Here is a 12874-nt window from a genome sequence, read left to right on the forward strand (position 1 = left end):
CTGTCTATCTATCCAACGTACATGTTGTTCCTTCTCCTGTGTGTGTGTGTGTGTGTGTGTGTGTGTGTGTGTGTGTGTGTGTGTGTGTCTGTGTGTGTGTGTGTGTGTGGTCAGAGAGGATGAGGGGAGACACATTTAACTGTGTAATTGTATTGATAATTTCCTGTACTTGTAACATTCAAGCCTCTGTTGTTTTATATTAATTGTTACATTCCTTTACAGTTCAGTCTTCTTCTAGTTGGTACTGTCGGCCATCATGCTTTATGTTAACATGTATAGTTTATTTCCCTCTTCTATTCTCCCATGGACCAACCACAACTCACAAACCTCATTTCCCCCCAAGTGCCTCTGTGTTTTGGTAGTAATGACAGTAACTCACCTTCTGCCTCCTCCTTCTCATTCTGATAAAGGCAGCACTAGTCTACTAGCCTGAACTAACTCTGGAGTCAAGTTCCTTCATTTACTACAATGATGATGATGATGATGATGATGATGATGATGTCCATATAAACAAAGTGTTTGTGAAACAAAGAGCCGTGTGACCTCATGTTGACTCTCCACATGTCAGAGAGGCATGTCTTGTTTGCATGTACACCAGAAATAATACACAATATACCATAATGGACTGGAAATGACCATGTGAAAAGATAGAATCATGTGTAAATAAATAAAATAACCTGGTGGATAAAAGTGATTACGTTTATTTATTTTTGCCATCAATCCTCACACAATGCCCCATAATGACAAAGGGAAAACATGTTTTTAAACATTTTGAAATACAGAAATATGTCAAGTACATAAGGATTCAGTTTAATTTAATACCAGTTTAATTCATAACCAACACACCTGACTTTAATTTCCTCGATTGGGGAATGGCTTTGTGGGTAGTCAGCCATCTTGTTGTTTAAGACCTTGTGGGGGGACATGCAGCGTTCGGCCTGTAGAGGGAGCTACAGCACCGTGGCCAGGGTTACGTCGGCGAGGCTCCGTTGCACACCTGTTGCAAATGAAGCCTCGTTGACTAGATGGTTTAAGATGTTAGGGTTAGATGTCTCGGCGTTCGAGAGGAGGACGGCGACTGGAAAGTGTGTTTGGAGGAGGCTGGACAGCCAACAGAAGAAATAATAACCATTTTTATAATAAACGGGACATTCCCTTACCAACACACTGCGTCCGCCTATCTGTGAGCAAGGGACTTGTTACAGACCTATTCAGATGAATCCGATTTACTGCAACAATCACCAGGATAGAAACAGTTAACTAACTAACTAACTGTTTCTATCCTGGTGATTGTTGCATTAGATCAGATTCATCTGGATAGATCTGGAACAATGGAGGATGGCAAACACACCTGATAATGAATAGTTTCATTATCACTTACACACCTGTATCATTTTTCTTGAATGTCAAACACATAAAATCCATTGGTTGAGTTTAGACAACACTGACCAGGTAGAAGAAAGTTCTCTACAGCAATGTCATGCCATAGGTAGAGATGTGTAACATTCAGAGACAATTGTGCCTTGTTTTTTGATCTTTATTCCCCATGAAGCCAGACCTTGTTCCAGACCTATCCAGATGAATCTGATCAAATGCAACAATCCCTCTTGTTCTGTAACGTGTCATATATTTTATAATAACAAGACCAATTTCCCAAGTGGGTGACAATAAAGTTTTTCTGAAACTGAATCTCAAAGATGATCTTAAAGCAATATTGCAAAGAACCATAGGAGTCCAGTACATAGTAGGCTGTCATTGTAGATGTGTACACAGCAGCAGCTTTCAACACCGGTAGGATGTGGCTTGGGAGGGCAATGGTCTAGGCAGTGTGAGGTCCCATGCACACACATGCACCTGTGTGTGTATGTGATTAGTGTGCATGAACCTATAGTTAGATTGACATCCCTCTAACCCAATCAATCCACCCACTCTCACCTTCAGCCAATGGGCTTCACTGGCAGGGCCAGTATAAAAGGACTGGGACACACCCCCAACAGGTCCTTTGCTGATGGACTCCTTGCTGAAAGCATGTGCATTTTAGCTCTCGCTCTTTTTGAGGTATTTTGTCTATGCATCTGGTGAGTGCTTTTAGTTCTGCAAATCGTGATTTCCAGTGTTTGGTTTGAGTTTTGGCTTCACCAGATTAAAATAGATTAACCTTAACATGTCTTCTGTCTTCTGTTTCTGTCATTTTCCAGTACTCTTTTTGTAAAAATCTAGCCCTGCTATGCTGCCTCAAATGCTGTTTTTGATGGGTGTGATTTAAGAGGTTGTTGACATTTTACATTCCTCCCATGTTAGTCGGCACAGTAGAAGTGTGATTGACTGTAGCTAGTTCATACAGTAGCAGTGTGATTGACTGTAGCTAGTTCATACAGTAGCAGTGTGATTGACTGTAGCTAGTTCATACAGTAGCAGTGTGATTGACTGTAGCTAGTTCATACAGTAGCAGTGTGATTGACTGTAGCTAGTTCATACAGTAGCATTGGGACTGTAGCTAGTTCATACAGTAGCAGTGTGATTGACTGTAGCTAGTTCATACAGTAGCAGAGTGATTGACTGTAGCTAGTTTATACAGTTGCACTGTGATTGACTGTGGCTAGTTTATACAGTTGCAGTGTGATTGACTGTAGCTAGTTCATACAGTAGCAGTGTGATTGACTGTAGCTAGTTCATACAGTAGAAGTGTGATTGACTGTAGCTAGTTCATACAGTAGCAGTGTGATTGACTGTAGCTAGTTCATACAGTAGCATTGGGACTGTAGCTAGTTCATACAGTAGCAGTGTGATTGACTGTAGCTAGTTCATACAGTAGAAGTGTGATTGACTGTAACTAGTTCATACAGTAGCAGTGTGATTGACTGTAGCTAGTTCATACAGTAGCAGTGTGATTGACTGTAGCTAGTTCATACAGTGGCAGTGTTATTGAATGTAGCTAGTTCATATAGTGTATCATTGGGACTGTAGCTAGTTCATACAGGAGCAGTGTTGTTGAATGTAGCTAGTTCATACAGGAGCAGTGTTATTGAATGTAGCTAGTTCATATAGCCCTCCTGTGGTGTTCGTGTCAAATCTGGCCGTTTTACAACTTTAACTAATCATAAATATTGTGTTTTTCATTTGATTGCCTCAAGATCTCATGATATCCTCCACACTAGGCATTTGAACATTGCTGATCACCACTTTCATTGAATTTTGAGTGGTTTAGTCAACTTTGTTACACCTGTGGTGTTCCCCGTCAAAAATGACCAGCCATAAGAAATTAATGGGAAACACTAAATGATGTTCATCCAGCAGATGGAAAACATCCCCATACACACACCCAGTCACCCACACACCCACAACCACAACCCCCTCAGCCCCCAACTTTCCGCCCCCCACCCTTTCATCTATCCCCCTACTGCCCCACTCAAAAATGACCAGCCATAAGAAATGAAGGGAAACACTAAATTATGTTCATCCAGCAGATGTACTATATGAACTAGCTACAGTCAATCACACTGCTACTGTATGAACTAGCTACAGCCAATCACACTGCTACTGTATAAACTAGCTACAGTCAATCATACTGCTACTGTATGAATTAGGGTTAGGTTCAGGGTTAGGCTCAGGGTTAGGGTTAAGGTTAGGTTCAGGGTTAGGGTTAGGGTGAAGGTTAGGGTTAGTTTCAGGGTTAGGGCTGAAGGTTAAGGTTAAGGTTAGGTTCAGGTGTGTGTGTGTGTGTGTGCGTGTGTGTCTGTGTGTGTGTGTGTGTGTGTGTGTGTGTGTGTGTGTGTGTCTGTCTGTGTGTGTGTGTGTGTGTCTGTCTGTGTGTGTGTCTGTGTGCGTGTGTGTGTGTGTGTATGTGTGTGTGTGTGTGTGTGTGTGTGTGTGTGTGTGTGCATGTTTGCAGGGTGGTCCATGCAGGTAGGAGTCAGAGGTGGTGAAGTGGAACGTGCTCCACGCTTCGACCACTGGACCAGTGTAATTCTGCAAAAGGCAATTTTCATTGAAATACATGACAGTAATGTAAGAAACAGACAGTGAACATTGTAACAGTGATGAATGGACCTGGGTGTTTGTGTCTTTCTTACCCTAACCATGACAGGCCCACAGTACAGGGGGCTGTATATGAAAGGAATCAACTGCCAGCAACCTGAGGTCTCCTAAAAAATAAAACAGATTTCAAAATCTCACAGAAATATAATGAATTTCAAACGTACAATTATTTTCTTTTCAAAGTTCTACCTCAAAGATGCTCTGCACATCGTGGACATCCTCAAGGATGAGTGGCACATCCTCCACGACCACACCCTGCTCAAGGTCCACCAACAGCACAGCCAAGGCCTCCACCTGTACCCGGTCAGTCCTCTCTACATAAGGACAATAATGACATAGAACCACTCAGCATGTGTTGCTAGAATACAAAACAGCATCGCACAAATCCAAAACGTACATGCCTTGCCAAAATGCACGGAGGTGGCTAACAAGCTAACTAGTTCAAGCTAAAGGTAACTCTTAGCAACGCCCTTAGACACTGTCAACGGGTTACTTAGCCACCTAGCAGCTAACAATGCTATCATTGCTTCTAACTGGCAAAATAATCATTGTACACACAATTTGTGAGATATGTGTCTGCTGTAAAATGTAATTAAATGTCACATACCCTCTTCGAAGTCGCTGTCGCTTTCCTCTTCACGATCGCGAACCTTGCTTCTCGAGTGCGTGGACTGGGGGCAGACGTTTCTACGACAGGTTGTTGGTCTTGTTTTCTGTTTGGCAGGGCTCCCGTTGGGAGGACAGCGACTTCGAAAGCGGGTATGTGATGTTTAATTACATTTTACAGCAGTAGACACATAGTCAACAAATGTGTCTTTATAATGGCATGACACTTTGTCAGTTGGTAGCAATGGTAGCATTGTTAGCTTTAGCTTGAACTAGCTAGCTTGCTAGTCACCTACATGCATTTTGGACTTGTGCTGTGTTGTTTCACAACAAATATTGAGTGGTTCAGAGAGAGTCTAACTATTGTTATTGCTCATACTTATTCTTCTTTTTCTTATCATTATTATTGACCGGTATACTCCTGCCAGAATCAATAGACCTATGTAGGCTTGGAGGTCTGCCCGATCCAATTCTCTCCACTTGTCCCCAAACACACGCCTCCCCTCCAAGTTTGTCATGTCCAGTAAAGTTTTCTCAATTGATTCTGGTAAAAAAGAGTTGGAAACGACCTCCTCTATCTCTGGTTCAATTTCCATCTCCTCTCCATCATCGAAGATATGGTCCAGAGCCTCTCTGACAGACAGTCGCCTTCTCAGTCGCTTGTACATTGTGTTCACAGAGTAAAATGAGAGCAAGGCACAAAGAAGGCTTTATATATGGGGTCTGTGAGAAGATATGAGACATTGTTTAGTCTGGAAGGTGTGGTTCCCGTGGGGGGATGGGCACATACAGTAAGCACAGAAAGAAAGGTTCCCATAACAGACACTAAATTGTTTAGTCTGGGAGGTGCAAAGAGAGAGGTTCTCATAACTAACACCAATATGTTTGGTTTGAAGGTGTGAGAACCAACCGCCCTCTGTGTGTGTGTGTGGGGGGGGGGGGGGGGGCGAATGTGTGTGGGGGCTGAAGGGGTTGTGGTTGTGTGTGGGGGCGAATGGTGAGGAGGCTGAGGGGGTTGTGGTTGTGTGTGTGTGGGTGACTGGGTGTGTGTATGGGGATGTTTTCCATCTGCTGGATGAACATCATTTAGTGTTTCCCATTCATTTCTTATGGCTGGTCATTTTTGACGGGAAACACCACAGGTGTAACAAAGTTGACTAAACCACTCAAAATTCAATGAAAGTGGTGATCAGCAATGTTCAAATGCCTAGTGTGGAGGATATCATGAGATCTTGAGGCAATCAAATGAAAAACACAATATTTATGATTAGTTAAAGTTGTAAAACGGCCAGATTTGACGCAAACACCACAGGAGAGCTATATGAACTAGCTACATTCAATAACGCTGCTACTGTATGAACTAGCTACAGTCAATAACAATGCTACTGTATGAACTAGTTACAGTCAATCACACTGCAACTGTATAAACTAGCTACAGTCAATCACACAGTAGCAGTGTGATTGACTGTAGCTAGTTAATATAGTGTAGCATTGGGACTGTAGCTAATTTATACAGTAGCAGTGTGATTGACTGTAGCTAGTTTATACAGTAGCAGTGTGATTGACTGTAGCTAGTTCATACAGTAGCAGTGTGATTGACTGTAGCTAGTTCATACAGTAGCAGTGTGATTGACTAGCTAGTTCATATAGTGTAGCATTGAGACTGTAGCTAATTCATACAGGAGCAGTGTGATTGACTGTCGCTAGTTAACATAGTGTATCATTGGTACTGTAACTAGTTCTTACAGTAGCAGTGTGATTGACTGTAGCTAGTTAATACAGTAGCAGTGTGATTGACTGTAGCTAGTTCATACAATAGCAGTGTGATTGACTGTAGCTAGTTCATACAGTAGTCATGTAATTGTAGCTAGTTCTAGCGATAGTCAATCACACTGCTACTGTATGAACTAGCGACAGTAGCTAGTTCATACAGTAGCAGTGTGACTGACTGTTGCTAGAACTATCTACAATCACATGACTACTGCATGAAATAGCTACAGTCAATCACACTGCTACTGTATGAACTAGCTACAGACCCAATGATACACTATATGAACTAGCTACAGTTAATCACACTGCTACTGTATGAACTAGCGACTGTCGCTAGTTAATATAGTGTATCAATTAGGACTGGAGCTAGTTTATACAGTAGCAGTGTGATTGACTGTAGCTAGTTCATACAGTAGCAGTGTGATTGACTGTAGCTAGTTCATAATGTAGCATTGTGATTGACTGTAGCTAGTTCATACAGTAGCAGTGTGATTGACTGTAGCTAGTTCATACAATAGCATTGTGATTTACTGAAGCTAGTTTATACAGTAGCAGTGTGATTGACTATAGCTAGTTCATACAGTAGCATTGTGATTGACTGAAGCTAGTTTATACAGTAACAGTGTGATTGACTGTAGCTAGTTCATACAGTATCAGTGTGATTGACTGTAGCTAGTTCATACAGTAGTCATGTAATTGTAGCTTGTTCTAGCGATAGTCAGTCACACTGCTACTGTATGAAATAGCTACAGTCGCTAGTTAATATAGTGTATCATTGGGACTGTAGCTAGTTGATACAGTAGCAGTGTAGTTGACTGTAGCTAGTTCATACAGTAGCAGTGTGATTGACTGTAGCGAGTTCATACAGTAGCAGTGTGATTGACTGTAGCTAGTTCATATAGTGCAGCATTGGGACTGTAGCCAGTTCATACAGTAGCAGTGTGATTGACTGTAGCTAGTTCATACAGTGGCATTGTGATTGACTGTAGCTTGTTGATATAGTAGCATTGGGACTGTAGCTAATTCATACAATAGCAGTGTTATTGACTGTAGCTAGTTTATACAGTAGCAGTGTGATTGACTGTAGCTAATTTATACAGTAGCAGTGTGACTGACTGTAGCTAGTTGATATAGTAGCATTGGGACTGTAGCTAATTCATACAGTAGCAGTGTGATTGACTGTAGCTAGTTCATACAGTAGCAGTGTGATTGACTGTAGCTAGTTCATACAGTAACAGTGTGATTGACTGTAGCTAGTTCATACAGTAGCAGTGTGATTGACTGTAGCTAGTTCATATAGTGTATCATTATGACAGTAGTTAGTTCATACAGTAGCAGTGTGATTGACTGTAGCTAGTTCATATAGTGTATCATTGGGACTGTAGCTAGTTCATAGAGTAGCAGTGTGATTGACTGTAGCTAGTTCATACAGTAGCAGTGTGATTGACTGTAGCTAGTTCATACAGTAGCAGTGTGATTGACTGTAGCTAGTTCATATAGTGTATCATTATGACAGTAGCTAGTTCATACAGTAGCAGTGTGATTGACTGTAGCTAGTTCATATAGTGTATCATTATGACAGTAGCTAGTTCATACAGTAGCAGTGTGATTGACTGTCGCTAGTTTATACAGTAGCAGTGTGATTGACTGTAGCTAGTTCATACAGTAGCAGTGTGATTGACTGTAGCTAGTTCATACAGTAGCAGTGTGATTGACTGTAGCTAGTTCATAAAAATAAAAATAAACTGCAGGACGTTATTGAGCCTCTGTCAAACTTTAAAATCATATCAGCCTTTAAAAGGAATAAAAATCTAAAAGATTTGTTGGTTCATGCCTGGTTAAATAGTGGAAAAAAACAAAAAAAATGATCTATGGTTCAGATCAATAAAGTATATTACTAACAAACATACAGGTTTGAGAGCTCCAGTTTGGCGAACTTTCCCGCTGGAATCGTCAAATCTGGTTCATGTGATTGAATGTACAGTTTGTAAGAAACTGTACAGACAGACAAAAAACAAACTGCTACATCGTCTGAACCAACACATATACTATATCAATCTAACAGATAAAACAACAGAACTGTATGTACATTTTCGGGGACATGGTATGAAGAGTATTGTGATTTTTTGAGGAAGAAGGTGTGTAGGAGAACTTATGTGCCTGTGCTTCCTGCTCACCCTTTTGGGTAGCAGAACTTATTTTTCCTTACCTAACCTACCTGAGCCATAAGTATGCCTATCTCCTCTCTTTAATAGAACTCGGAAAAAGATATCGAAACAATAGCTGAAAAAACTTTTTTTTTTTCTGGGTACTCTTATGAACTTTTATTTTGAAATTCAATCTATGAACCTTAACTTTGAAAATGTCATCATGTTAATTATAGGCAGGTGTGATGGGAGACTTTCAGCGAATCAGGATCTTAGGTTTTTGCTCCTCCCCTCTGGTTTACTACATGTTGTGTGTGTTTGTCAGTCTCCCCCATTCCTCTGAAGAAGCTACATGTTAGCGAAACGTTAGGAGCTCATTCTGTTTGGCTTTTAAATAATTAGTCCCACTGGCTTTTTAAACAAGGGGACCTTGGTCCATTCTCTAGTGATGGGCAAATTAAGCTTTTGTGAAGCACTGAACCACTTGAGCCAATTGTTTCGAAAATGGGTTCATTACTCGAAGCTTCAGTTACAGTGACCTCTCCTGGCGAAGTGCAAGGCTGCAGTCAAATTAGGCAGGCTAGTTGGTGGACAGGAGGCTTTTAATTACACGCACGCACGCACGAACACACACACACACACACACACACACCTCAATGAGCAGTGTTGGAGAAAGTACTTTACTTTTGTAGAGAAGATCTTTTGTTCTGAAGCATCTTTGCTTTGATCACCCTTGGATTTAAAGTATTGTAACGACCCTGTGAAAGCCCCGTTAGCAACTCCGCCAAGGGAGTTACCTCTCTTGGTGTTGTGGCTAGCGCGGCCGGTTTGTAACAGAAAGATTGCGAGTTCGATACCCGCTTAAGGCAAGCTGCTCTACCCCGCCGTTCGCTACGGTATCTTTGCTTTGATGAAATTCTTTGATGCACACACACACTAAGACTGAATATCATGTTCTATTTACAAATAAAGATTGATGAATGTGTGTATTGTGTTATTGAGGAGAGAGTGCTAGGGAAAATTTGGCATAGGTTGGGTGTGTTTGTGTAACTATGGCAGGGGGTGATTATGTGGGATGGGGAACACTCAAAGATTACAAGAAGAACACTCAGAGAATACAAACGCAATACCAACAACTCAACAGCAACAACGCACCTACTACGACAATCCACAAATTGTGCATTGTTTAGAGCGATTATAAAGTGTTGAGGCACTCAAATTCAAAACTGTCGCAACCTGTCAGAATCGAGACGAGGCAGTGCCAGTGAATCACCTGATTGGACCGCGAACCAGTCAGGTGATTCATTCAGGCAACGAAGCAGTTGCTGCTTCGGACGTCATATGTCACGTGATTTTTTTCGCACCAAAGCAAGCTTTGAAGCAGTGGTTCGATAAAATTGTTGGTCAGTGTTTGAAGCACGTATCGAAGCTTCAGTGTCAAACTGCCATCACTAGTTGTGGCCATTGGGAGGTTTTGTGAGATCTGAACCAAGAAAATGACCCACAAAGGTTGTTTTTATTGCAACATGTCTGCCTCCTCACTGAGACTCCATCCATGCTAAAGCTGACTGACTGTGTGTGTGTGTGTGTGTGTGTGTGTGTGTGTGTGTGTGTGTGTGAGACTGTGTGTGTGTAAGTGTGTGTGTGTGTGTGCGTGTGTGTGTGTATGAGAGTGTGCATGCGTGTGTGTGTGTGTGTGTGTGTGTGTGTGTGTGTGTGTGTGTGTGTATGAGAGTGTGCATGTGTGTGCGTGTGTGTGTGTGTGTGTGTGTGTGTGTGCGTGTGTGTGTGTGTGTGTGCGTGTGTTTCTTCCCCTCTGGAATGAAAAACACTCCAGAAACTCTACTGCCCTCTCCCTTCTGTTGTGTTTAATTGTAATTGCTTTGTGTTTAAAACCTTTAAAAACTCCCCAAACTCTGCAATTGAATGCACCCACATGCCACAAATGTCATCTAAGTACCTATAATATAACATTGGTACATTTTTACATTTACTGAAAGCTGTTTCCTCCCAAAAACACATATACAGATTTGCAAAAGCAGGCGCACATTTTTTGCCCATGGCCGTTCCATGAATCTGGAGGTAATGTTTATTGTTGAATTCAAAATCATTTCTCCTTCAACTCAACTCCAATAAATCTAAAATGGCATTATCCGGGCGGGTAGGGTCATTATCTGGGCGGGTAGGGTCATTATCTGGGCGGGTAGGGTCAGGGAATTTATTAAAAGCAATCCCAACAGCCTGTAAACCCAGAGTCGTCTCCATGTTGGTAGACAAATAATTGATGTCTATTGTAAATAAAAAGGCCTCTCTCTGTGTTTTTAGACCCTTCAACTTCTGTATGAAATCGTAAGTGTCTTTTACATAACTTTGATGTTTCTGTGAGAGAGGGTTAATAAAGAAGTCAATCAATTCTGCAACTCGGTACGACTCTGAGCCACAGTCACTCACCACCGGCCGACCGCATGGAACCTCGAAGGGAACAGTCCACTTTTCTGGAGCTTTATGGACTTTGGGAAGTAGATCAAATCGTCTTGGTCTGGGTGTATCTGGACCTAACAGATAAGACATTTGTTTAATTGTAATCTAATTGGTTTGATATAACCCAATCACTATGCCCTTAATCATATCCTGAGTTTCTGATTGGATGGAGTGAGGTAATGAAGCATTATGGTTCTCATTACTAAGCTGTCTGTTAGCCTCTTAAAGATAACGGGCTCTGTCCATAATCACAATCTGAGACCCTTTGTCTGCTGGTTTTATTACAATGGTCTGATTTCCACTCAACTGCTGGAGATGTAATTGTTGTTTGGTTAGATTCAAATTTGTGGCTGGTTTGGGCCTATGTTTTAAGAAAGAATTCAAATCGTTCCTAGTAAGAGATTGTATTGAACCAGAGACTGATTCTAATTTGGGATCCCAGGTAGAGGGATTTGTGAAAGGTATATGAGGGAAATCAGTCTCATAATTAAAATGATCTAATCATTTTTAGGGTTAGGGTCAGGGTTGTGGTCAGGGATAGGGTTAGGGTCAGGGATAGGGTTAAGGACAGGGTTAGGGTTAGGGTTAGGGTTAGGGCTGGGTCAGTGTCAAGGCCCGGGCCAGGGCCAGGGTTGTAGTTATGGTTGGGTTAGAGTCAGAGTCAGAGTCAGGGTTAGATTAGGGGATTGTTACCAACACATAAATGTGTTGGGTTATGCACAGACACAGGTCAAAGTCACTCAAACTCTATCGTTGATTTGGATTAGGGTCAGGGTCAAGATTGTTGTTAAGGTCCGGGTTAGGGTTGGGATTAGGGCTGGGTCAGTGTCAAGGCCCGGGCCAGGGCCAGGGTTGTAGTTATGGTTGGGTTAGGGTTAGGGTCAGGGTTAGAATTAGGGTTAGGGTTAGTGTTGGGGTTTGGGTTTGGGTTTGGGTTTGGGTTTGGGTTAGGGTTGAGGTTAGGGTTAAGTTTAGGATTGGGGTTGAGGTTAGGGTTAGGGTTAGAGTTGGGGTTAGCGTTAGGGTTGAGGTCCGGGTCAAGGTCCGGGTTAAGGGTTAGAGTTAGAGATAGGGTTAGGGTTAGAGTTAGGGTTAGGGTCAGGGTCAGGGTCAGAGTTAGGGTCAGGGTTAACTCGTCTCCTAGGCCTGTCTGCACATCTGGGTTGTCATGACGTTGCTAAGGGAAGTGTTAACACCGGAAAGAAAACGTCCACTTTCCACTGATGTTCTATTACACTAATGTTCTATTACACTGATGTTGTATTACACTGTTCTATTACACTGTTCTATTACACTAATGTTCTATTACACTGATGTTCTATTACACTGTTCTATTACACTAATGTTCTATTACACTAATGTTCTATTACACTGTTCTATTACAATAATGTTCTATTACACTAATGTTTTATTACACTAATGTTCTATTACACTGATGTTCTATTACACTTTTCTATTACACTGTTCTATTACACTAATGTTCTATTACACTGTTCCATTATAAAAGATCTGTTATGTTATAAAGAATATTTCAGGTTCAAATTCTGGGTTTTTAGGATTCAGTGCTTATTGCTAACTGGCTGGATTCTAATCTCTCTGTTGTTGTAATACTAGTAAATGACCACCAGGTGGTGCCCCCATCTGAGGGCTAGAGGTCTGGGGGACAGGGGTCTGGGGGTCTGGGGGTCTGGGGTCAGAGGTACTGCAGGCGACAGGTGAAGTCTTCTCATGAGAGCCATACCTCCCATGGCAGGGAACGGTACTGCAGGGGACAGGTGAAGTCTTCTCATGAGAGCCACGTCTCCCATGGCAGGGAACGGTACTGCAGGGGA

Source organism: Argentina silus (genome assembly GCF_951799395.1).
Source record: "Argentina silus genome assembly, chromosome: Y".
In the NCBI taxonomy this organism is placed as follows: domain Eukaryota; kingdom Metazoa; phylum Chordata; class Actinopteri; order Argentiniformes; family Argentinidae; genus Argentina; species Argentina silus.